The sequence below is a fragment of the Branchiostoma lanceolatum genome, chromosome 3 (genome assembly GCF_035083965.1).
Source record: "Branchiostoma lanceolatum isolate klBraLanc5 chromosome 3, klBraLanc5.hap2, whole genome shotgun sequence".
Taxonomy (NCBI): Eukaryota; Metazoa; Chordata; class Leptocardii; order Amphioxiformes; family Branchiostomatidae; genus Branchiostoma; species Branchiostoma lanceolatum.
In genome coordinates this window covers 10,630,188-10,657,922 of record NC_089724.1, presented here as the reverse complement: position 1 = coordinate 10,657,922, position 27,735 = coordinate 10,630,188, and the positions used below count along the sequence as shown (strand labels likewise).

At 41.8% G+C, this 27,735-nt stretch overlaps 1 long non-coding RNA gene across 4 annotated transcripts; it reads right to left on the bottom strand.

Moving 5' to 3' along the window:
* Positions 1 to 2,263: 2,263 nt before the first annotated feature.
* LOC136430184 (uncharacterized) lies at positions 2,264 to 18,942 on the bottom strand. 4 transcript variants are annotated; one of them, XR_010754859.1, is made up of 4 exons: positions 18,768 to 18,942; positions 13,198 to 13,861; positions 8,454 to 8,641; positions 2,264 to 8,125 (listed from the first exon to the last, which is right to left on the bottom strand). It is a non-coding gene; the product is annotated as an uncharacterized lncRNA (long non-coding RNA). The 4 variants fall into 4 exon arrangements; XR_010754861.1 differs by lacking the exon at positions 13,198 to 13,861 and having other exon boundaries at positions 18,768 to 18,922; XR_010754860.1 differs by lacking the exons at positions 13,198 to 13,861; positions 18,768 to 18,942 and having other exon boundaries at positions 2,264 to 4,426; positions 4,475 to 8,125; positions 8,454 to 9,116.
* Between the last annotated feature and the right edge of the window lie 8,793 nt (positions 18,943 to 27,735).

Sequence of the window (27,735 nt, the reverse complement as noted above, 5' to 3'; positions counted from 1 at the left end):
GATATTAAGAGATCTGGGCCTTTTTGAGCTATCATGTTGTGACAAACGAATGATAGACATGACCTTCTTGGCGAAGGCAGACAATTGTGCACAAGATACCAAGCCATGGTTGCTCTATCGGCATGTGGAACAGTCTGGCCTTAAGGCATTCCTTCGTCAAAATAGAATAGGCTCTAATATATTTTGCCGCCCATAATGTTACATGATAAGGCTGCTCAATTGAATATATTAGATGATGTCCTGGTAGCAAAGAATTGTACCCACCGGAAGGTGGAACTGGAGGTTCTGGGGTCGTTCCCTCTGTAGTGAAAGGGGGGAGAGAGAAAACAACAACAACAACACGAATCCGTTGAAACTACCATCGACGCAGCAAGTCGTATCCTTTAGTTGGTATCTGATCCATCGACCCCACTTCAATTTTTCCTGTTATAAGATGCTTTAAAAAAAGAAAGATATCTATACCTTATTTCATACCTCAGGCTCGTGCAGGTATAGGGATGAATACAATGTTACTTTTCACTCCAAACTATTGGTATAGGACTGAAATATGTTGTTTTTAACCCCATAACACAGCTATAGGAGCAAAATATATCGTTTTCCCTGATTACCTGAGCGCTTCTTCTCCTCTTGCCATTTCGTTTAAGTGATTCAATAGACCAACAACTGTAATTTTTTCAGTCAAATGACCTAAAATTTGTCATGGAAGTAGGTAAATTCCCCCCAAAAATAATTTCAGGCCGTAGTGATTTGATATTATGTAAGATATCCTCTGGTGACACCAAAATTTAAAACTGATTGGCAAAAGTTGAGTTCATTATGAAACCTAAGGGTAGTTGAACAAATGACTAGGCACATAGAACATATCGTAGCAATACCAAAACAATAGATTCTTTATCTAGTTTGTTGTGGCCATAGAAATTTGGAATGGGGTGCCTTGGGCACATACCAAAAGGAATTAAAAAACGACTTGAAATTAATTTTGGGATTGTCTTTTTCTTTCAGACTAAAAATTTATATTTTGGGTCGGCTTCTGTGCTCTGGTATTCAAACCAAAGGGTTTGGACTTGGTATTTAGGTGTCTAGGATGTATGGCAACGAGACTTAATTCAAACTTGTAGCATGCACCACTTCAAAATCTATTTTTGAAATTTCGTACTCTGTGCAGCGATGCTGACACCAAGTGACCTGAAATTCAGTTTTGGGGTGCCTAGGACGTATGGCCACAGGATTTCATTGATAATTTTAGTACGTATCAGTTCAACATTACATATTGGGCTCCTACATGCATGCCTAGGTGTAGAAACCAAGGCTTAGGTGTAGTTTACGCCCTAAAACTTCGATTTTGCAACCCGACGGAATAACTGTGCGTTGGCGATCTAATACAGCTTCCGACGTCGTCTGATGCCGTCGGTCGCCTTATAACTACGTCGGAGCTTTGAACACCGTCGGGCCTTATAACACCGTCGGACCATAAACTCCGTCGGACCTTAAACTACGTCGGTCCTTTAAACTACGTCGAGGATTAAACTGCGACGGTGATTAAGTCCTTATCTTAACCTGCGACGGGGATTAAGTCCTTATCTTAACCTGCGACGGGGATTAAGTCCTTATCTTAACCTGCGACGGGGATTAAGTCCTTATCTTAACCTGCGTCGAGGATTAACTCGACGGGGACCTCTTTCACACCTTGTTCACACCTCCCTATCAACAGAGATGTGTATTGATACCAATGGTCGACTAGACGTGTCACAGCGGTCCTGAGCACCAGAGGAGGGGGAGCGGTTAAAGTAAAACTAGATCATGTCTTCTACGCCTTTGGCCCAATAACTCAACTACACACCTGACCTTTTGTAAACGGGCAAGATATCAACCACTTTAACCGTATCAAGGACATCTATTCTATATCAATTTTTAAAGAAGAATATGGATGTTTTCCCGAATTACCACGTGTTAGCGCGGCACGTTGCTTCTCACATTAGCCGTGGCGGCTACAAAAGGGCGTTTTTGCTTGTAAATGTTATTACATTATACTAGCCTTTATAAAAGGGCTAGTAAAATAAAATAGCACAAAAACGCAATTCTGTAGTCGCCACGGCTACCTCTCGCCTGTATTTCTTTGGGCGGAAGAGAGGAGGAGTGCATTTTGTATTCAAAGAAACTTAAACGACTAACCGTTCTTTAAAGACCATCTTAAGTTCAAGGTATGTTTGCCTACATGTATATGTAAGTCGGTGAGAATCAAGGAAATGCAACAAGACACTCATTCAACCAAAAATAGACCCTTTAATAAATACAAAGCAACTCAGATGGCATGTAATTCTCTGATACACAGACATATATATACATATCATATATAAAAAAAATCAAAACATCAGAATACACATTCATATTAATATATGTGCCATCTATATTTATACATGTATCTATATTAATTTCATTGTTAAGCTTGTCAAATTCACAACCTCGGTAGGGATAAACAAAGCATCAGTTTTCCATTTACATGAATCAACAAATACTAAAACAAAATTGTTTATAGTCACACTCATTTAATTCCTTGTTCTTATACTAGTTACACTTTGAGAAAAAGACATTTAAACGGGAATACAACTAGGAGAAACTGGTTAGACAAAAGAAAGCAGTGTGATGCCCACCCATATACGACCACATAACAGATAAACACTTCTAATTACAACATATTTTGACAAACTGTAACAACTAGGATGATAAGGACTTTTTTCTCCAGCACAGGTCTGTGACCGTCTGTCCCTTTGTGCACCAATGTACAGCAATGCTTCATTTATGCTATTTCATATTGTTTTTCACATCCTGTCATAAAGCTTATGAACTCATCCATTGGCCTTATCTATACACTGCCCCCTCACATTGTTTGGTCGGCTAGCTCAAGCTGTTAACCAGGGGTTGGCAACGAGGAGAAAGAACGTGAGGGGCTTTTGGGGATGGGAGGAACCATGTGCTAAGCCAGTCTTGAGTGCAGCTGCTAAGCTATCACTACCCAGATAAAAGCCCCTTAACCCCAAATGAAGACAAACACATAAGTGTATTTAATTAACAATTATGGACAGGTGTGAAAACAACAACACTTGCAATACACACCCACTGACATATTGGAAAACACACACACACACACACACACATGTAATACTAATGTAATTACAAACACACACACAAGTACATCAGGCGTCTCTCTGTCTCTGTCAGACAAGTAAAACAGCATCACAACAGACAGCCAAACACCTCTCTGTTTAAAGAGAAAGTAAATCAACCTCATCAGTAGATAAAGCCAAACACCTGTCTTCAGAGAAAATAAAACAACATTTACAGACAGCCAAATGCCTGTCTTCAAGTGTAAAAAAACATTTACAGACAGCCAAACACCTGTCTTCAAGTGTAAATGAATATTTACCGACAACTAAACACCTCCTTGTCTTCAGGGGAGAAGCAGCATCACAACAGACAGCCAAACACCTATGTCTTCAGAGAAAGTAAAACAGCATTATTACAGACAGCCAAACATCCTGTCTTTGGGGAAAGTAAAACAACATTATTGCGGACAGGCAAACACCTCCTGTCTTCAAAGAAAGTAAAACAGCATTTACAGACAGCCAAACATCCTGTCTTTGGAGAAAGTAAAACAGCATTATTACGAACGCAAACACCTCCTTTCTTCAAAGAAAGTAAAACAGCATCATTATAGACAGCCAAACACCTCCTGTCTTCAAAGAAAGTAGAACAGCATTATTACGGACAGGCAAACACCTCCTGTCTTCAAAGAAAGTAAAACAACATTATTACGGACAGGCAAACACCTCCTGTCTTCAAAGAAAGTAGAACAGCATTATTACAGACAGCCAAACACCTCCTGTCTTCAAAGAAAGTAGAACAGCATTATTACGGACAGGCAAACACCTCCTGTCTTCAAAGAAAGTAGAACAGCATTATTACAGACAGCCAAACACCTCCTGTCTTCAAAGAAAGTAGAACAGCATTATTACAGACAGGCAAACACCTCCTGTCTTCAAAGAAAGTAGAACAGCATTATTACAGACAGCCAAACACCTCCTGTCTTCAAAGAAAGTAGAACAGCATTATTACGGACAGGCAAACACCTCCTGTCTTCAAAGAAAGTAGAACAGCATTATTACAGACAGCCAAACACCTCCTGTCTTCAAAGAAAGTAGAACAGCATTATTACGGACAGGCAAACACCTCCTGTCTTCAAAGAAAGTAGAACAGCATTATTACGGACAGGCAAACACCTCCTGTCTTCAAAGAAAGTAGAACAGCATTATTACAGACAGCCGAACACATCCTGTCTTCAAGAAAGTAGAACAGCATCATTATAGACAGCCAAACACATCCTGTCTTCAAAGAAAGTAGAACAGCATTATTACGGACAGGCAAACACCTCCTGTCTTCAAAGAAAGTAAAACAGCATTTACAGACAGCCAAACACCTCCTGTCTTCAAAGAAAGTAGAACAGCATTATTACAGACAGCCAAACACCTCCTGTCTTCAAAGAAAGTAAAACAGCATTTACAGACAGCCAAACAGATCCTGTCTTCAGAGAAAGTAAAACAGCATCATTATAGACAGTCAAACACATCCTGTCTTGAAAGAAAGTAAAACATCATTATAGACAGCCAAACACATCCTGTCTTCAAAGAAAGTAAAACAGCATTATTACAGACAGCCAAACACCTCCTGTCTTCAAAGAAAGTAAAACAGCATTATTACAGACAGCCAAACACCTCCTGTCTTCAAAGAAAGTAAAACAGTATTTACAGACAGCCAAACAGATCCTGTCTTCAGAGAAAGTAAAACAGCATCATTATAGACAGTCAAACACATCCTGTCTTCAAAGAAAGTAAAACAACATCATTATAGACAGCCAAACACCTCTCTGTCTTCAAAGAAAGTAGAACAGCATTATTACAGACAGCCAAACACCTCCTGTCTTCAAAGAAAGTAAAACAGCATCATTATAGACAGCCAAACACATCCTGTCTTCAAAGAAAATAGAACAGCATTATTACAGACAGCCAAACACCTCCTGTCTTCAAAGAAAGTAGAACAGCATTATTAGACAGCCAAACACATCCTGTCTTCAAAGAAAGTAAAACAGCATCATTATAGACAGCCAAACACATCCTGTCTTCAAAGAAAGTAAAACAGCATCATCATAGACAGCCAAACACATCCTGTCTTCAAAGAAAGTAAAACAGCATTATTACAGACAGCCAAACACATCCTGTCTTCAAGAAAGTAGAACAGCATCATTATAGACAGCCAAACACATCCTGTCTTCAAAGAAAGTAAAACAGCATCATTATAGACAGCCAAACACCTCCTGTCTTCAGAGTGAGAGATCAAAGAAAAACAGCATTATTACAGACAGCATTATTACAGACACCTCCTGTCTTTGGAGAGAGTAAAAAAGCATCAGTGCACTATTTACAACACACAAAGGCTTACATACACAGTACAAGATACATTTCACGCAGGACACACAAAGTGAAGTTAACAGACAGCTATAGACGGGTGCAAAGACTGACATACACAGTACAACATACATTTCATGCAGGACACACAAAGTGCAGTTAACTGACAGCTATAGACGGGTGCAAAGACTGACATACACAGTACGACATACACAGTACAACATACATTTCATGCAGGACAGTGGACACACAAAGTGCAGTTAACCGACAGCTATAGACGGGTGCCAAGACTGATATACACAGTACAACATACATTTCACGCAGGACACACAAAGTGCAGTTAATCGACAGCTATAGACGGGTGCCAAGACTGACATACACAGTACAACATACATTTCATGCAGGACACACAAAGTGCAGTTAACCGACAGCTATAGACGGGTGCAAAGACTGACATACACAGTACGACATACACAGTACAACATACATTTCATGCAGGACACACAAAGTGCAGTTAACTGACAGCTATAGACGGGTGCCAAGACTGACATATACACAGCACAACATACATTTCACGCAGGACACACAAAGTGCAGTTAACTGACAGCTATAGACGGGTGCAAAGACTGACATACAAAGTACGACATACACAGTACAACATACATTTCACGCAGGACACACAAAGTGCAGTTAACCGACAGCTATAAACGGGTGCCAAGACTGACATATACACAGCACAACATACATTTCACGCAGGACACACAAAGTGCAGTGAACGGACAGCTATAGACGGGTGCAAAGACTGACATACACAGTACAACATACATTTCACGCAGGACACACAAAGTGCAGTGAACGGACAGCTATAGACGGGTGCAAAGACTGACATACACAGTACAACATACATTTCATGCAGGACAGTGGACACACAAAGTGCAGTTAACCGACAGCTATAGACAAGTGCAAAGACTGACATACACAGTACGACATACACAGTACAACATACATTTCATGCAGGACACACAAAGTGCAGTGAACTAACAGCTATAGACGGGTGCAAAGACTGACATACACAGTACGACATACACAGTACAACATACATTTCATGCAGGACAGTGGACACACAAAGTGAAGTTAACTGACAGCTATAGACGGATGCAAAGACTGACATACACAGTACGACATACACAGCACAACATACATTTCATGCAGGACACACAAAGTGCAGTTAACCGACAGCTATAGACGGGTGCCAAGACTGACATATACACAGCACAACATACATTTCATGCAGGACACACAAAGTGCAGTGAACGGACAGCTATAGACGGGTGCAAAGACTGACATACACAGTACAACATACATTTCACGCAGGACACACAAAGTGCAGTGAACGGACAGCTATAGACGGGTGCAAAGAATGACATACACAGTACGACATACATTTCACGCAGGACACACAAAGTGCAGTGAACGGACAGCTATAGACGGGTGCAAAGACTGACATACACAGTACAACATACACAGCACAACATACATTTCATGCAGGACACACAAAGTGCAGTTAACCGACAGCTATAGACGGGTGCCAAGACTGACATATACACAGCACAAGATACATTTCATGCAGGACACACAAAGTGCAGTGAACGGACAGCTATAGACGGGTGCAAAGAATGACATACACAGTACAACATACATTTCACGCAGGACACACAAAGTGCAGTGAACGGACAGCTATAGACGGGTGCAAAGAATGACATACACAGTACGACATACATTTCACGCAGGACACACAAAGTGCAGTTAACTGACAGCTATAGACGGGTGCAAAGACTGACATGCACAGTACAACATACATTTCACGCAGGACACACAAAGTGCAGTGAACGGACAGCTATAGACGGGTGCAAAGAATGACATACACAGTACGACATACACAGTACAACATACATTTCACGCAGGACACACAAAGTGCAGTTAACTGACAGCTATAGACAAGTGCAAAGACTGGGATACACAGTACAACATACATTTTAAGACAGGACACACAAAGTGCAGTTAACTGACAGCTATAGATGGGTGCCAAGACTGACATACACAGTACCATACATTTTAAGACAGGACACACAAAGTGCAGTGAACTGACAGGTATGGACAGATGGAAAGATTTACACACGCACGCTTACACACACACTACCAAACCCACATGCTAAAACGGTATCACAAATAAACACAAGGGCACACTAAATCAAGTGGCATAAGTTGAACAGGAAGATTCCCCGTGGTAGTTATATTAGTAACTGATTCTTCAAAATAATCAAATACCATCATTTATACATCTCTCACATACTAAAATCACATATTTTGATGGTACGGATTGCAATAGGACCAGGCAACATACGTGCCACATCCCATCAAGACAAACATGTACATTTATCGAGCTTAAATCCTTCGCTATAGCCTACCCTACCATGTCCCCTTAAGTCTGTCCTGTAGGTAAATCCCCCTCTGGTACAAGTTCTCATCAGATGCGCTGCCTCTCTGCTTCCTTCTCTTCCACGTTCATGGGGGCATCTGATTCCTAGCACTGCTTGTACTCTAGCTTCTGATCCTGGCACTTGTCCTGAAGTAGACAGTGTCCCCGATGTCTTGCAGTGTTGCCTCTGTGAAGATCAATACATGTATTGGTTGTGGGCAGAATAGACTATTACAATGACTTCTTTGAAGCCAAATTCAGTATTGCTAGCTTCTATGCCTGCTGGAAAGCTTAAATAAAAACAACATCAGATTCTAGCTGAATTTCATTACCCTTTGTAGTTAAAAAAACTTGGCCAGCTTAGGTCTTAGGTGCATAGATCTGAAGTGGATGATACCCATTTTGCCGCAGCAGGAGCTAACACTTCTTCATATCTATTTCCTCCTCTGTTAATGAAGAAGCAAAGCATGTTTGAATCAGTTCAATGCTTTTGACGATTTCACCATGTTGTATACCTTGAGCAAGCCCTGTGCGTCCTCTGCTTCCAGCCGGTAGTCACAGTTGTAGTGGGTAGATGATTCAAGCCTTTTTGCACAGGGACAGGTCCTGGAACTCCTTGTCCTAGAGCGGGTTGGGTCGCCCCTCCTCCATCTCACACCGGTGCTTCATGATGTTGACCAGCCACAGCTCGAAGTTGTCAAGTCTGGACAGGAACAAGAAAGGGAGAATATCCCAAGTCAAACATCATAGGCTAGCATACATAAGGTTTGAAGTGTGTCCTTCCATTAATAATTCAAGGCTTCCTGCAATTGTATGCTTTTACTTAGCACGCTTTTCTTATTACACTTGGCCTCCTCTGTTAGTAGTTAGACAGGCATGACTGGCAAAGTTCCTAGCAAGTCTTATATGGAAGTCTATTCAAACATTGTTGTCCTTACATTGTATAATGTACCAGTCAACAGTCTTATCTAGATTGACCACATGATTTAACAAACCAGGAAGACCTGTACATGATCTGAGGCCTGTGACCCATTTTTCCAAGTTGACAATTACTACTGAATTAGTCATATGAAAACATTTAATTTGGGGACCTATAATTTCTTGAAATTTCAAGTTCTGACTTCCATCACAAATTAGTAGCCCTCCCTCTACATGCACAAGTGTGTGTGTGTGGGGGGGGGGTGTAGGGGGGGTGTGTAGGGGGGGGAATAGGCATTGAAAATCCATTCTTGGAGAGATTTTGTGTGTGAATCGTAGGCAGTTTAGGGGTGGCTATGGTTGGAAAGCCCTAAGTTGTTGATTTTGTTTGAAAAAAATTGACCTTTTTCCATCCTGAGGTTTTACACACCCTCACGAGATAGTGGAATGATCGTCAGTCTGCTGAGTAGTAGTAGTACGTGCTAGAGCTGTGTACCGGTACACAGTACCGATACAGTATCGGTATTATCAATCAGGTACAGGTCCAAAAATACCGGAAGTTGTAATATCGGTACTGTACCGATACTGGCCAAAATCAAACATATACTTACACTGTTACACTGTTTATACATGCATATATACTTCTTGGAACAGACCACAACATTGCTAGTGCCTACCTCAAGAATAGTAACATTTAAAACAGGGAGTGGGGTATAATTCCATTCACAAAGCAACACTTGCGTCTGACAAGTGCCCATTCATGCCCATTCATCACGTTCCAGCCCCCACTGTGTTTCTCGGGAATTCCCGGAACAGTTCAAGTTACTTAGTAGGGTAAACATCTCTTTGTACTGTAAATAATGTTCCAATATCAGAATTGTATAAGTGCACAATGCACTTCAATATAGTAGATTACTTTGTAGACATGCATAGACAACAGTGAGTCATAATCTAGACATTGTAATTGTCACAAAAAGTTTTAAAGCAGTGTGCAGAAACACACTGCTCCCCCTGCAAACAGTATACCCAACTCCCAGGCAACAGTAACATATGTGGCACGTGAGCTAAATCGTTGACCACGCCTCCCAGACCTCCCCAGACTCCAGCAAGCCCAGTTCTCCCTGGCAACACCCAAAATAAACACACGTGGCCCATGCTCTGAGACGGTGGCCACGCCTCCCCAGACACACCGGCGCCGGGTTCTGTGGCTGACTCTGAGAAACTAATCAGTGCTTTTGTTTCACAAAAGGCAACATTGAAGCACAAACGGCTTGGGATTTCTCACCCATACTAAGAAAATTATGCACTACATCTCCCACAATGTATATTTTTTTCCTTCTGTATTATCAGACAATTTACTTGTTTAACACTTGTGCTATAAGTGAGGTTTCTTTTGATGTTGGGGATTGGTGACTTTGTGAGAACTGAAAGTGAAACTGATACCGCCTACTATCATGCCGCGGCCCATAACTGTAACAAGTTGCCCCAGTCACTTAGCGATATGATTGGTTGAAATCAGTTACCGGCCTGATGCAATCATTTTTCTGTGGTTTGATTGGTCTATTAGTAGGGTAGCTGCATTCTACTGTATTCATTACCTGTCAGTTTTGTTTTCATGCTAGCCTGATCAGACTGGTAATTTGACATGCCCGTTCCAAAGTTTGGGAACATATGACAAAGAGCATGGGGGAAACTGTCGGAAACACAGCAAAATGTAAACATTGCAATGCCGTGGTTAAATGTAGTGGAGGCACTACAAACTTGTCTTAGCACTTGTGCCGTTCAAACATGCTTCTTTCATTGTTTAAGATCGACCATAATTTTAACTAGTAGTTCAGGTACAGATTCAGGTCCGGACCTGTACCTGAACCTCTGTACCGGTACCTGTACCTTTTTTAGGTACACAGCTCTAGTACGTGCACAGGCCAGAACTGGCCCCTTGCTTAGTGTTATACCGCTCTTTTTACGGTGTGGCATACCCTTTCATTGGCATTCGTACAAGACAGGGAATGCCAGTTCTCTCGTCCGGGCAAATGGTGTGACTGTGAGTCACCGTATGGTTGATACAAGACGGAGGTTCGCCAGGCCTCCATCCAGGTGATTTGTAGTGAATCACCAACTTCAGACAGAAGGATTTGGACCATCGCACACCGGGGAACAATGTCGGAGCGCAAATTCGGATATGTCTCTGGGCACAACCCAGCTGGATTCTATTCTGGGTCCCATTGTTTAAAAGCTGCGCACTCTAACACTTGCCCCACACGACTCTAATCTCCAAGCAGATCTATAGGTTGCGAAGACCGTATCAAACTGTCAGAAGAAGTATGTTTTGTAACCCAAGCTCCTTTTTCCAGTTGGATACGGTCTTTGCAATCCATTGGGCCTGCTTGGAGGCTAACACGACCCCACGTCTGCTGTTTGCAGTCTTATAAAAGGCTTATAATTATATAAAAGGGCCATTCCAAAGGGCTCTATTTTAATAATAGGGGGGGTTATTTGCAGACTAGCCATATAGAATCTGCTCTAATTGGTTTGATGAGGGTTGACAGATCATGTTAGCATTTGAGGATAAGTTTTATGGTCTGAAGTTTTGCATGTTGAGATAATGAGACCATCATTTTCTCAACTTTCCCATAGGACTAGCCGTTCATCTGATAATGAGTGGTTCTTAAGTTACAGTGTCGAAGCATCCTGCTACCTCCAGTTATTATAATAGTGGCGTTGGATACAGAAACTGCATCGCTTCGGCAGTTATGCTGTAAAATATACGACCTATAGTTCCAAGCAGTCACACAACTGTCATGATACACATAAGAAATAAAGCTTTAAAAAACACTTAAAAGCTATGGTAACTGGGTGTTTGTTACATGTAAGTAAATAACGGACAATAGAAAAACAATGTAAACACTGCTGCGGTCTGACTACTCAAGTACACATGTATGTTGAATCTTCCGTGTGTGGCCGTAATGGCAGCAGGACATGTTCTTGCGCTGTGCTGTCCGAGCATTAGTTATGTTTTAACATTCGATCAGTATCATCCATCAAAATAAGAAAAAAAAGTATTTTGGAAAATTTTGTTGCAGGCGGGGTCCTTTTTGCGTTTTGGCGCCTTCGCGCCGAAACGCAATGTCTTCGCTCTTACCTTCGATGGATGCATGCATGCTGTTTGATTCAACACTAGTGTCGCACACCATATGACCTTATATGGCAATACGTTCCAAAATTCTTGTATAGCCGTTGCCTTATATGGCAAGGGAGCAAGAAAAGGCAGGCAGGCTTGATTTGCATGACACATAGGAGGGCAACCGCATGTAACTGCTACAACTGTTCGGAAATATCATTGCATTGTGGTTTCGGACTTTGATATCCTGAAAAATGACCATATTACATCTATACCACAAGATTGCAGAAGAAAAAAATGATTTCGTCAAGAAAACGACCAAAAATCAACATAAATGATACCATGTAGTGAGGTTAAAGCATTATGTACAGAGCCGCATACTCCACACTACAACATAGCTCAACTGGTAACGTCGTAGTACTTCGGATCCGGAGGATCCGGGATCGAGTCCGTGCATGGATTTTTTGTCTTTTTAGATATTAAATATCAAAAATATATATTAATATTATATTAATCTATCAATATCATATTTATGAATATCATATTTTTATTTTTTTATTAATAAATAAATAAATATTTTATATTTGTTATTTTTAAATATTCATTTCATATATACTAAGGCCTTTGTCTTATGAACAGGACTTCATAGATTCCAAACCTGGCATTCGAATTTTTCTGTTCATTGTAATGGAAAATACCATGCAGTGGCTCCTATGCGCGGTAAGATGATTCTTGCAAAACACTCGCCACTAAACTTCTATTCCCGATGTAGACAGAGGCTCTTGATGTTGTTTGCAAAACAGCGATCCTTTGTTACAGTAGCAAATGCTCCATTGTTCAGTATCGACTTCATTCAGACAACACGGACGTGGAAAGTGACGCCGCTCGGCACAAAAATATGGGAATTTTCATGAATTTTAGCAAAATTATCCAGGAAAATAAGGAAGAAATGTTGTAAATGCGGAAACCAGAATAATAGGTAGCTGTTATTTGGTTTAAACACTTGTTTGACATTTGGTAGTCATTTTAGATAGAACCTTAGCTGTTATGAACTTCTATTTCACTTAATTACCATAGTGCTGATGATTCAATGGTGCTTTTTCAAATTGTATGTTCTAATATTCAGGGTCTGGCAGCTGGGGTTGGGCCACAGTATACATATACTTCATGATTGATCATTTCCCCAAAACAAAAACGGGTATCACTCTCCTGAACCGGACCTGAATTTTCTGTACCAGTACCCATCGCTGATCACAGATGATAAACACCCTCTTGTCTGTCCCCCCTGCCTGAGCCTTGCACCAAGGTAGCCTGGTCCCAGTCTCTAGGGGTCGGCTTAGTGGTGTTTTACCGGGCCCAGTCAGTTTCTGATGGCCTTTCTACCTCTCGCTGTCACCCTACTTCCGCTACACCCTACTTCCGCTACACCCTACTTCCGCTGCCACCCTACTTTGCCGCCGACCTGTGTGGCGAGCTAATTAATCCAAGGCCGTAAACAACACCCCGAGCGGGCTAAGCTGTCTGGCCGGGCGGGGTCACTCACTGTGCCGTAGAAATATCGGGCAGCCACCGAGGGTATGGTTTCCAGGCTAGCACCAAGGAGGATCCACGGTGGAGGATCTGGTGCTGAGTGAAGCGGGAGAGCATGGCAAACTGAAGCCGTGACCCGAGAAAAGGGAAGTTCTCAGTAAATCCTGAGAAAAGGGTATATTGAAGAGAAAAGTGTCACTTAACTTAAGGAATGTCATGTTCTTGGGCCCCGAGTCTTGTGTCAGGAAAATGCTGAGTTGCTGCACTGGAGAATTCCCCATGGTGGTTTCCCTTCTGTTGATAGGGAAGCTTGTGATCAGTCACTTTTCCTGGAGTGGCTCAGCTGCTTGTAGTCTAGAATGCAATTTGTAAATGCAAGATAAAGGTAAGGAAATGGATACTGGACAGATATAATTTTTAGACCAGATTGTAACACACACTGAGCAGAGACCCTGGCGACCAAGCAACTTGGCGAAACCTAACATACTGAGAACCAAGGGGCCAGCCTCTGGTCGAGTACTTAGGCGGGTCGACAAGTTTTTATATTTTACCCATGATTACAACTTACGTGGCAGATACATAAGTATACATAAAGTAAACAATATTGTTGTTGACACTTGGACTTGATATCGGCCAGTAAAAGTGTAAATTTCTCATTTTCCACAGTTCCTGTAACTTCCTGACAGGCTGTTAAACGCTAGTGCAACAGTGATAGAGAGCATCGACTTTTTTTTATAGATGTTTACAATTACAACGCATGCTTGTAGTTTCACCAAATAATTATAGGTCAAGTCAGGGAATAATCCCACAAAAACGTACTACTCTCACCTCTCAAATAGATTTAGTACCCCCTAAAATAGAAGTACCCCCCAGACAAATCTTCAGAATCTAAATATAAGTACCCCCTGAAATAAAAGTATCACCCGGAAAATTTCAAAATTGACAGTCGAGGTAAACTGTGTCCGTACAACTGTCCGGGGGAAATAAGATAATAAGCAGGTAAGTTATATCTATTCAATGCTTGTTCAAATCATGATCTTCCTCACCACTTCAATAAAATATAATAGTAATGTTGAAAAATTGGGCATGGGTTCCCTGCTATGACCCCTAACCGGGGGCCACGGTACTTTCAAATTCAACAAGGGAAAATGTACATGATACATGCATTTTCTACTTGGAACTTGAAGAGAGTGATCAAAGAAAATTGTTGTACAAAACTGTAGAATATCATTTATGACCACTGACAATCAGTGACATATAACGTTAAGTCGTTAACAATAATCATCAGACAGCTACTAATGTACATTTGTACCTTATCATATTTTCTAAACTTAGACTTAAGACATCACCCCAAAAAACAAACATGAGCACACAAAAAAGGGTTATGTCCGTAAACTTTTGGCCCATAGCGTCAAAAACAAAGTTTTTGTGAGACGCTCAGATTTCGAGTTCCCGCGGTAGAGCCCACAATATTGAACAGAGCTCAACTGTAAGTGTAAGAGTAGCTCAACGTCTCAGACCGCACGTACAAAGAAGTTACCGATTACATGTTGGCACTAGAAACCTGCACTTCACTGCTAATATTGTGAAAATCTTACGGTCATTTTAGAATATGAAACCCCTGAAAATAAAAATGGCCTTCTGTGTCTATCGTTGCCCCCAACTATAATATTGCCATGCGTTTATGGTATCATTTTAAAGATCGGTATCCGTGCTATGCAATATGCTGAGCACTAGTTTTACCGTTGCCATTCCTAATAGTGGTAGAGAGCGGCGGCCATGTTTCGAGCTGTGTTTACCGAATCATATCGGACATATTTCTGCCGTTTTAGAGATTTTGCGGCCTCAAAAGACAAATCACACTTGGGAAGTTAAGTTATGATTGTTGTTTTTACGTGTAACATGTCCCCGTGGCACAAGCGGTAACGCAACCCCGCTGCTTCGCCATCTGGATCAAATTCCGTGGATCCTAAGGGCCCGTGTTCGAACCTCAGTGGTTGACTCGAGCTCTGACATGTTGTAAGGGATTGCATTCGTCATTTCGGATGGTGACTGAAGTCAGCGGCCCCGTGTATGAGGAAGCTTTGGGCGTAAGCCTCAAGCGTCAAACCTCTGCACGTAAAAGAACCCAACACACTTATCGAGAAGAGTAGGGGTGACCCGGTGTGCTTAGCCAAAAATGTGAGCCGTAGCGAAGCCGCATCGCACTACCACTAGCTACTTCAAAAAGCATTATGCTTCACCTCAATTGAGGATGCCTGCTTTACCTTTTTTACTTGTAACATGTCTTCTGCGAACAAATAATTACTCCGCCGTGCTGCCGATAGTGGTCAAGAATTATTCCCTGTGCACTCTACTCTACACGTTTTTGATCAGCGTGCTTTGGTTTGCGATGACTGTCAAAGTTATTTACATGAAAATTGTATTTTGAATTGAAATGTCGATGTTGCATCTTATTTTCCCCTTTACTTTGTAGCGTCAAACTCATAGCGATATCAGCCGCTCTGTTATGACTTTTGAGTGCCGCCATGATAATTTTCAAAAGGACGTCAAAGCAGCAGCAATATTAACGCTGCTAGGCCGAAAAATAGCGAATTACGAGCAAAAATGCCGAGGAAATGCGGGCAGAAAAAACTTAACTTTAGATTTTAGAGGGATTACTGGTTAGCAAAGCCTCCATTTAAAAAAATAAAAAAATAAACGTACCGTCTAAAATAAGAAAGTACCGGATGGATTTTGAGTGGAAAAAAAAAATAAACGTACTGGTACGTTTATTTGATTTTGAGAGGTGAGAGTAGGTAGAAATATACAGTATTTCTACCTACTCTCACCTCTCAAAATCAAATAAACGTACCAGTACGTTTATTTTAGTGTAAATGCATTTTAGTTCACGTGGATTTAATTTGGCGGCCCAAAGCAGAGCAGCAGAACTATGACCCCGTTCACACTCATTTTTTTCAATCGCGATTGAAGTATAATCGCGATTGTTCGATCCGATCGCGATTGAACGCAAAGAAACTTTTGCGTTCACACTGCTTTTCGCCAAGTGGATTAAAGTACGCCGTGATCCGATCGCGATTGAAGCACGATTGAAGCATGCTATCGGCGATCATCTGGTAAATGTTGTTGTTGTCCTTGTTGTCCTTGTTTTGTGTCTATTTTTCCGCTAGACATTGTCACTTGGTGCGGTAAATGTCCCTCTTTCGGTGACATTTCTCCAGTTTGGCCTGCACCTCCTCACTCCCCCAGATTGCGATGAGGACCCTGGTCTCCTCATCGCGCCATCTGTCACCAGCTGAAGTTGCTGACGGAGTTTTATTCTTCTTCTTGGGCATTGTTGACGATGAAAAGTTGTTGTTGTTGTAAAAGAGCGATCTGACGTGCGGATTGGGTTTGTTTTCCCGCGCGATGCGAACTATGACCCCACGTACCCGCATGTATGACCTCCCACCCCCGGAACCAGCCGAAATCTCCGCCGATCGCGATGGAATGAATCGTAGTTGTGTTCACACTCAAAATTTGATAGGATTGGATTGGATCCGATCGCGATTAATCCAATCAAACTACCTCCGGAGGTAGTTACAATCCAATCGCGATTGGATCGTTTTGGATCGTTCCAATCGCGATTGGGAGCGTTCACACTGAAAAAATCAATCGGGATCGGATCGATTTAATCGCGATTATACTTCAATCGCGATTGAAAAAAATGAGTGTGAACGGGGTCTATGATGATGATCGGTGGTCCACACTTTCCCGTTGGCGTAATCTGCTAATCTATAAATCTGCTAATCCCAAAAGTAAAGTCCAGATGCCAGGCCTGCCTTTGTTTCATAGTTTATGGCCTATGCAAATTAGGAGGGTCACCCATGTGTGAACTTGCTCTGGTGTTTACCTTCTCAGCACTAGTTCAGTAGTTGTTGCATTCTTTTCTTCTCAGCTACAGAGCCCTACAAGTTGCATCAATATTTTCCTGAAAGGTCCAGACAAAAGCTACTACTGTAGAAACAAGTGGCTCAGTGGCCTGAAACAAAATTGAGCTACCGTAAATAAATTGTGACTTCATCTGACTCATTTTAGTCAGCTGTCAGCCTCACCTGGAAGTACAAATATTTAATATCTTTGTCTGCGAACTAATGGTTATACCCAAAAAGAACTTCAGCTTACCACTGGAACTATTACACATACAATTCTTACTATACAGAGGTTGTAGTCAACGTCAAACCCAATCAAGTTGAGTTTGAAGGAGGAGAAAGTTACCTGAAATTATAGTATTTATACTTTTCAGAACTCAGAAGCCAAGTTTAAGTACTAGACCAGATATATATATTATATAAAACCTCCATGGCTACACCCAGCACAATTGGATCAGAGCAAATTAGATGCAAATGGACATTAGAACTACTATTTTTCTGCATGGATGACAAGACAGAAGAGTGTAATTTAATTAGTACTCCTTGGTACTACTTCCGCATACATCCAAACCACTAGGTCGACGAGATGAAGCACACTGGGGGTCAGCTCTATTCTCCAAGCAAATATAATCATATGACATATTTGTGGCCGATGTATTCTGCTATAAAAGGGCGATTTCCAGCAGATGTTGGAGTTGTAATGTTTTCTGACTGAACGTTTTCTGACAGATATCCACTAGGCCACTACAGAATACAGGCAGTCTAAAAACGATCTTCTACCCCAATATCTGCTTGGAGATAACGTTATGCATAATTTTGACACCGTTGACTATCTAGTTTTTCACTAAACACCAAAACATGTGAAAGTTTGGAACAAGGTTTATCTATTCAATACAGTTGAGTTGTGACGTTAAATACCACTAAGATCATAATTTCCTGGTGTCTTTTGTAAGTCGGTAAGCAAGGACATGTGGCCTTTTACTGGCAGCCGGACACATAACTAATATGCTAATTTCGCATGGCCGCCATCTTGTGTATTTTTCTAGAAAATAATTTATTCGTGTCTGCGACGCGACGATGTTTAGAAGTTTGAAGTCACGAATAACTCACTCAGATAAATAAAATACATTTCAGTCTTGCTGCGACTACATCAGCCTATGTAAATTCCACAGCCCACATCCACATACTAGTAATTCAAACAACACCCAACAGTCACTGTGTAACAGTGGGGATCAATTTAGTTCGAAATTCAATTTTTCCTGTTTACAAAAACAGGCTTTTGAGTCTTTCAAAAGTTAAGAAGCGACCCTCAACGGTTCCAAACAAGAGAAGAGAAATACAATACTCACCGTCAGTTTGCAGCTTTGCCGTTACAGCACAACACGGACAGGAAATCCCGATGAAAAGACGAGCCTGTGTAAGTGCAGCGGGAGCTTAGCGGGAGCGGCGCGGCGTGCATGTCAGCTGGAGTTCACACCACCTCGTACTTCGCGCGGCGGGACGGTCATGGCACGCTCTCGTACCCAGCCTACCCTGCGCCACGAAGGAACGGTCTCGTTCTCAGGGTGATTTGTCCAGATATAGATCACCCCGACCAATCGAATCACGTGAATCGCATTGAAACTCAGATTCGTATTAGCCATCATTTCCCGACAAATTCCTTTCTAAGTTGCGCTAACGACTAAATCTGACAAAATAAACTAGCCAGTGAGATGCTGGAAGGTGTCAGCTTTCCAGAGATGTTTTCAGATTGGCAATTTTGGCACTTTGGAAGTAATACAAAGTGACCGCGATCTAACGTTTACAAAAAAATAGTTTCTACTACTTTTCTTTAAACGTTAAATCGCGGTCACTTTCTATTACTTCCAAAGTGCCAAAATTGCCAATCTGAAAACATCTCTGGAAAGCTGACACCTTCCAGCATCTCACTGGCTAGTTTATTTTGTCAGATTTAGTCGCAACTTAGAGAGGAATTTGTCGGGAAATGGCTAATTCGAATCTGAGTTTCAATGCGATCGATTGGTCGGGGTGATAGATCAAAGACTGAAAGAGGCTTTGATTAAAATCTAGCCTGGAGTCTAGCCGCCTTGGCGAGGAGCGGAGCTTGGGTAGCGGTAGTTATCTAGTCTACTGTGAAAGTTCTACGTTAACTATGGTTGACTATGGTTGGGTTGACTTCTTTTTGGAAGGCAGTGGAAAATGAAGTGACCCACGTTTTGTAGATTTTAAGTTGGTTGGTTGATTGATTTTAGTAGAAAGATGGATTTTTGTAAATTATTCAAATGATGAAAGCTAGGAGAATTTATGGAAGCTGTTTTATTTTTATTTTAAAACCGTGCGGACAGAGCCAATGGAAAGAAATATCAGCTCTTTAAAAAGAAAAATGCATGGCCTGTGCGTTTTTCTCCGCCTGTTTAGCGCCGTGTTTACATGTAACTAATATATACAGGGGTCTGTGATGAAAAACAGTGCTAGGGTTACCCAATTGGGTATACCCATTATCGTCTACTTGAGTCTTTCTCCTTCTAGCGCTCTACTTGAAGAACACGCATCATTAATGTGGAACAGAGCTGTTGTGATGTCTGTACATCAATTCAGCCATGTATGGCTGCAAGCTGTTGGATAGGGATTACTTCAAGAAAATAAAACCATTGTATGTTACGAGTTAGTCGTTGTATTGGAGATCTCTTCACGCTCATTTTCTGGGTGGTGGATATATGGCCAACGGAATTATGTTTAAAGTAGACGTTATATAGATGCAAAGGTAAGGTAAGGGTAGTCCCATAGGCATTTTGAGGCCGTAGGGTCAGTGGGTTGTTATCCACTGTGTCTAGGCAAGGACATTATATAGGACAGAGTTTATAATAGTGCACGGTATTGGAAGGCGGAGCACAGTACCTTCTACCAGGCTCCACGGGTCGCTGAAAAAATCGTAGAAATTGACCAAATAGACGGATAACATACCAGAGAAGTAAGTCCGCTATAGAAGTTACAGTTTGCGAGCTCGTGGATGGCATATTGGACCATCTCTCCGTAGCCGACTCCCTAAAGCATACTATTCACTCTACTATTTTCCCAGCCATCCGCGGGGCCTGGTAGAGGCTAGAGCACAGTCCGTTTACTTCCACCGCCTTTTCCCTCCCCAACCGAAGTCAGGTACTAGTGGGTGAGCACTGATACTTATCTTACAGACATTGGATCGCTTGTCAAAATCATTATGGTTTAAATAACTTTCCATTGCGTACTGAGTTTTAACATGTTTGTAACATGTTTGTTTACCGTTATCTTCATACAGTTGGTGGAAAAATGTTTGAATATACACATCTGACAGTCTTTTCCTTAACAATATACAAATATAATTAAATTGTTCTCTACCCTAGAGTTATCATAATTCCACGGGCAAGCGTAACTAGTACTGTTATCATCGCATATTTCTTTTACATGATCGAGCCAATTTTTCTTACAATTGTTAACAGGTACATTTTGTTGGTAGAGTAGTTATTTGCAATGGTTGTGAAGAGTATTTTTACTGTCTATGAAGCTCATTTCATTAACACTTTCAGATTTTGAACAGGTAGCACTGCACTTCCACAATTGCAACTTACTCACAGCGGCTGAATTCTACAATGCGTGAAATGATAACTCTACAAGTCGGGAAAGAAACGTCACACCGATGTGCAGGAATAGAATTAGCCAAAAGAATGAGTTCAAGCATTAGAACAACTCTCACCCGCCATTTTTACTGCATTCTATCGAATCGACTGACTGCCCATCAAGCAACTTAATAACACACAGTCACACGCTATGAAAATTGTACGTATATCCTCTACCAGGCCCGGGGATGGCTGGGAAAATAGTAGATATTGGCCAAATAAAGTGAATAGTATGCCAAGGGAGTCAGCTACGGAGAGAGGGTCCAATATGCCATCCTAGGATAGGCAAACTGTACCCTAATAGGACTATAGCAGACTAACTCCTCTTGCATGTTTTTCTGTCTATTTGGCCAATTTCTACTCCTTCCAGCCGCCTCTGGAGCCTGGTAGAGGCTACGTCCAGCCGTGTTTTTTCTTCGCATCGAATTGCCTTCTAGGGCATAGGAAAAATGTTGTGTTTCTGGCCGGTTACACGACCTATCCTACCAAAACCTGCCGACCCTGCTTTTTCTTTGGTTGACAGCTGGCAAGGGGCATAGAATTATTTCTTCTTACATCTGAGTGATGACATACGAAAGACTTCCTTTATTTCACACTTTTCAGATTAGAGCTTTGAACCGTTGAGGTAAGAATGTGTAGTAAAAATTCTACTTCTTTGTTAAGTTTTTGATATACTTCTGTTATATATCTGTGTAATTACAAAATATAAATATGAATATCATAATGTTGAAAATACCATCGGCTGTTGCTTTTTACATTGCTAGACTATATTTGTTGGATCACTTCGGCCGATATGGAAAAAAAAGAAAGATAAGAGAAGTCCTAACTACCGACACCAGTTTTTTTAGGACAATAGCCAGAAACACAACATTTTTGGCGTAAGGATATCAGTCTCCTGTGGCTGGAGAAGCTAGTTAGTCTTTTGTAACCATCTGAGGGGACGCCCACGTTCAAAGTTTAACATTTGTTTAACTTTATCACAATTCATAAATGGACATAGGGTTTTCAGAAAAAGCTAATATTAAACCACACTGGGTGAATTACTGTTGAGGGCAAATGTCTGCAGATGTTCAAACTGTACGAGGCGAAGAGTTCACTCTCCTTATGCACTGCGAACAAGCACAGACCTGTTGTCAGCGTTGATGCACGGACCTCATTAGATATCTCCAAATGGCAATCAGAGCAGGGAAGTTATACATACTCTCTTTAGTAAGAGTTAGGTATGGATGGTTCATGTGTGATGAGCCGTTCGGTGTGATCAAGGGCAGATTTGGAGCCTGGTTCAGATGGATACAGCTAGACATCTTCTGTAACTCCAAGTAGATGTAAGCTCGGGCTCATGCTGGTTTTGATACTCTAGTACTGCACTTGAAATTGTAATGCTAGAAAATAGTATCAAAACGGGCGAAAAACATCAGCTAGAACTAGCTAGAAGATTGTATCTTCAAGTTGATGCACTTTTCTTACAAGTAGTTATAGACAGACATTTATGGCTACAACGCATCAAAAGGATACAAGACTGAAGCAGACAACTACTACTTTTGCACACTGAATTTTAATCAGGGTGTATCCGCTTAACGTATCATTGAGAGGTGCACTTTCAAACCTGGGGGTTTCCAGTCGATAAATTGAAGTAGCAAAACTTAACCACTTACAGTTTTTGATAGAGCTTGCTGATACATATGAAAGAAACTTGTGGAATCGAGTAGGCCATACAATCTAGGCGTTTTTTTACCAAACAGGCTTTTCAATGCTTTATGCTAATAACACAAATATGTACCATTGTTTTATATCATAAACATTTTTATTTACATCTAAAGGAAACGATTCAATGCTGAAAAATATGTATTGAACATTACACAACATGGCAACTCACTCTAAACGCGTACGGCAGCATTAGCATGCTTGAAAGAATTGGCAATCCATTTATCGTAATGAAGGTGGTGGCACTATAATGAAATCATAACCGTATGTGTAATCTGTAATGTGATGAAGTATCATATTGCAATCAGTATATTTTCTATTTTATGTTAATCTACCCGTGGTCGGTACATGAAGATGTCGGGCACTGTCGCCAAACGACTTGTGAATTAAATGTTCCTGGAGATTTTTAAATGTCCTTATCGACTTAAGTTCATTTTCTCATATAGGACCGGTTGGATGATTTGATCGCCTTAAAAAAACTGAACCATCACTGCTCAACACTTAGGTTGAGGGGTCAAAAACAAGAGTATGTCCGGCGCGGCATTCTATTAGCCTCTACCAGGCCCCGCGGATGGCTGGCAAAATAGTAGAAATTGGCCAAATAGAGTTGATAGTATGCTAAGGGAGTCGGCTATGGAGAGAGGATCCAATATGCCATCCTAATGGAGCCTGCAAGTGAAACCCTGGCAAATATTCTCCCTCATATTCTCCCTATAGCCGGCGTAGTTAGTCTGCCTTGCATTCTAGGAGGAAGAATAAACCCGAATGAGTGCTGCAGGAAAATACCACGACACATGCACACGATAACCAACGCATATTTCAAACCCGAGGAAATTTGTTCCAACAAATCTGGAGACATTTTAAGATGGAATGGGATTACGACTTAATCAGCAAATTGCCACTTGATCCACCTGTACAGCTTCATTCGACAAAGTGAGATTTACAACAATACCCAGTGTGTACTACATGCTCGTTTTAGGAGTAATTTTCCAGTTTCATTGATATCAACTCTAACATATACGACATAATTCCACCAGGGTACATAATTCCGCCACCCTGAAAAGATACGTCCAAACAAACCTCCAACCCAACGTCCACCAGTGTAATGCATTCCTGTATATCTAAACTGTGCATGGCTGCGGCTTGTTGTGCAAATCGTTTGCGGCGTTTATTATTATCATTATTGCTTTCTAGATCTACATCTTACTAATGGTTGGAGTTTTCTTTGTCCTTTGTGCCACTAGAGTACTGTAAAAATCCCTGCATGTTCTGCGTTAGCTAGAATACGTAACGAGTTAAGGGGGTATCTGACTGGACTGCGCAAAATAGACCGATTCCATAGCCCCGGCCACCTACGTCAAAACGCAGAATTGGAAAATAAAAACATAAAGATGAATTCTTTGTATTCGTTACTGGCCTGGAGGCATAAATGAGAAAAATAACCTATAGTATACCTGCTAACCATTTTCTTCCCCCTCAAACAGAAGTAAAACATTGATACAATCAACAATGCATATGCATTCTATATGAAATGATATTGTGCTTATTTTGTACCAGACCTTGAACATATCTCTTGCCCCATGAATTTGTAATTATAGACAAGATTTTAAGATTAATTTGCAGAAAACGACTTCCATTTGTGTCTGGAAAAGGCAAAATGCTTCAGCTTCCCCCTCCCGAGAGGGGATACCCCCACCGGACCTCCGCCCTGCCATATGGACTGTACATGTGCTTGTAGCGGGAGAAGGTCTCTGGTACGTCCATGCCCCCATGGATGTACGTAGAACCTTTTAGCAGTCAATCTTCTATGCAACGCTTTGACGAAATGTGCGATCATTTTGGGGGAAGCGCTGATATGCGATTTTCAACATATCGTGGCCTGGGGCCAGGTTCCGAAGTTGTGCAGGAGAAATCGTATTTGCCGCCTCCCAAAAAATAAATGAATGAAGACCTTTATTGCACATTTCTGCCACACTTGGCTAAGTACAGGTCACAACAAAACAAAATAACAAGTACAGTTAACGGATACAAAAAGAATATATGACTATCTTTAGATAAATTTTACTTCTCCTCGCTTTTCGGTTATAGTAGATATAAAAGAACAGACATGTTTTTCAATGGGAGGTTTGTCTAGTCGCATTAGGAATATGAATTTTTGTACAGTACTTAAATGTATGAAGTAGGGAAATCGGTTTTCTACAAGCTTATACAGTTCATTTCTTTCTTGGGTATATAATCCACATTCTACCACAAAATGACATTCGTCTTCTATTCTATTCAAACAACAATGTTTACATTATCGTTGTTCCAGAGGAGTGCGGGTATGTCTTCCCGTTTCAATGTGTAGTTTGTGGCAGCTGATTCTTAGTCTTGTGACTGCGCATGCAGTCCTGTCCCTCAATTTACATTACTTAAATATTTTTCTTCATTGTATGTAGTTTTAAATAATCTATATGATATTAACTAATTTTTTGGCAGCCCCACCTTTGTTGTCGTTATGTATTTCTTTTAGAAACGTTTGGAAGTAAATGTCTTTTATCCGCTGACCAATGGAACTAACAATTTGTAACGTATTTGTACTATATGAAATTGGAAGATGCCATAAGAAAGCAAACCCGCTCTCCTCTAAAGACTTACGTATTCCTGTCGCCCAACATTTAACTCCAGATTTGTCTAGATCTAACTGGCAGCAGAAAGCATCTGCTTGAAAACTGTCGGCTGGCACATTCTGGCCGCGGAATAAAACGCAAAGCAGGCCTTCCTATTAGCCTCATTTGCAGGCCTCCCGGGCGGCGCCGGCGATAATTTTTTGGGGGAGGTGATGATCGCGCGCTCATTCGCGATTTTCAAGTTATCGGGCCAGGGTCTTTTGCTGGGGAACCCGTATTGCTGGAGATCTCGTATTGCCGCCTATGGATACGGGTTCCCCAGGCAGCAATACGGGTTCCTCAGCAACAGACCTTGCCCGGATAAGTTGAAAATCGTGAATCAGCGCCCCCCCCCCCCCGTCACACACACACTCACACACAAACACACACACACACACACACAAATTGTGGCCGGCGCCGCCCGGGAGTACTCTCCAAGCAGAGGCTTTCTACTTTCTCATTTCTTTTTGTCTCTTATGGGTTTGAAGAGACATAACAGAAATGACAAAGTAGAAAGCCCGACTAAAGCGCATCGAAACACCTCGGAACCCGCCGGAACCCCTCCTCTGCTTGGACAGTAGAGACTACCTTCCTACGGGGGTACCGATCGTAGAATTCGGCAAAACAAGGAATAATTGGCCAGGACTGCCGCCCAGGAGAGTATACGGAAATGTTAACATTTCCCTCTGCGCGCGGCCGGTCAGCTGATTTGATAGCCAAACTCCCCTGGTAAATCATTCTCCCTCCATCATAGTATCAGTCTGGTAGAGACTAGGGGAGGAGGAAATGTTAACCTTACCGTGGACTGACTCCCCTGGCCAAGACAAGGTAGGTTTAATTGGCGCGGCGGCACTCTTCCATATTTCCACCCGGAGTATATTCACCCGTCCCCTCAAAGAACAAAGTCATTATACGTATCTTGTTGACGTATATGCAGATGAGCTATATACCTTACCGAGCTTGTTAATCGATACGAAAGTGCATGTTCTAGTGTAGCTATTCTAACATTGTGTGCAAGCTGTAGATGTTAGACTTTGTATAGATTAAAAGGTCTATTTCTGGTCACATGAGTCTCTTGGCTAATCACGATAGCTACCTAGATATTGGTAAACATGTTTCCAAGTTAACGAAACCCGTGGACGTGTAAATTTCTGAAAATACATGGTGCCCCGCCCCATATCCAAGGCAACGGTAATGTGTCAATCCCAACAATAATTTTGACCGTCCACAATGTGTTTTTTTAAGCAGAAATTCTCTATTCTAGGCTAATTTATTATTGTATCTAAAAGTTGTAAGAATTTTAAAGAATTATTTGGTAAAATGAAGTTCAACAGAACACATAAGAGCCTTCATCTAAATCACAGGACCACTGTGACACGTCTAGTCGACCATTGGTATCAATACACATTTCTGTTGATAGGGAGGTGTGAACAAGGTGTGAAAGAGGTCCCCGTCGAGTTAATCCTCGACGCAGGTTAAGATAAGGACTTAATCCCCGTCGCAGGTTAAGATAAGGACTTAATCCCCGTCGCAGGTTAAGATAAGGACTTAATCCCGTCGCAGGTTAAGATAAGGACTTAATCACCGTCGCAGGTAAATCCTCGACGTAGTTTAAAGGACCGACGTAGTTTAGGGTCCGACGGAGTTTATGGTCCGACGGTGTTATAAGGCCCGACGGTGTTTAAAGCTTCGACGTAGTTATAAGGCGACCGACGGCATCAGACGACGTCGGAAGCTGTATTAGATCGCCAACGCACAGTTATTCCGTCGGGTTGCAAAATCGAAGTTTTAGGGCGTAAACTACACCTAAGCCGAAACCAATTGATCTGGGATTCGGTATGGGGATGCCAATGACATATGCCCACGGGACTTCGTCAACAATTATGGCAATCAATTGTGAATAAAGTTACATCTATTCAGTAATACCCCCATTCCACTTGGACGGCGCTCTCACCGCGCTCTCACGGCGACCTCATTTTGGCCAGATCGCCGTGAGAGCGCCGACAGCGCGGCGAGAGCGCCATTGAGAGCGCCGACAGCGCGGCGAGAGCGCCGACAGCGCGGCGAGAGCGCCATGCGCGCCGTCACCTCGGCGATGGTTTTGAACATGCTCAAAACCTTCGCCGTGAGAGCGCCGAGGATGGCGATCAAAAAACGAGCGCCGAGCGAGCGCGGTGAGCGCCGTGAGAGCGCCGTGAGAGCGCGGTGAGCGCCGTGAGAGCGCCCAAGGTGGGATCAAAGGGCCGCAGCGAGCGCTCAAGGATCGCAGCAAGCGCTCTATGAGGATTGAATGGTCCTAACTGTAGTTTAAA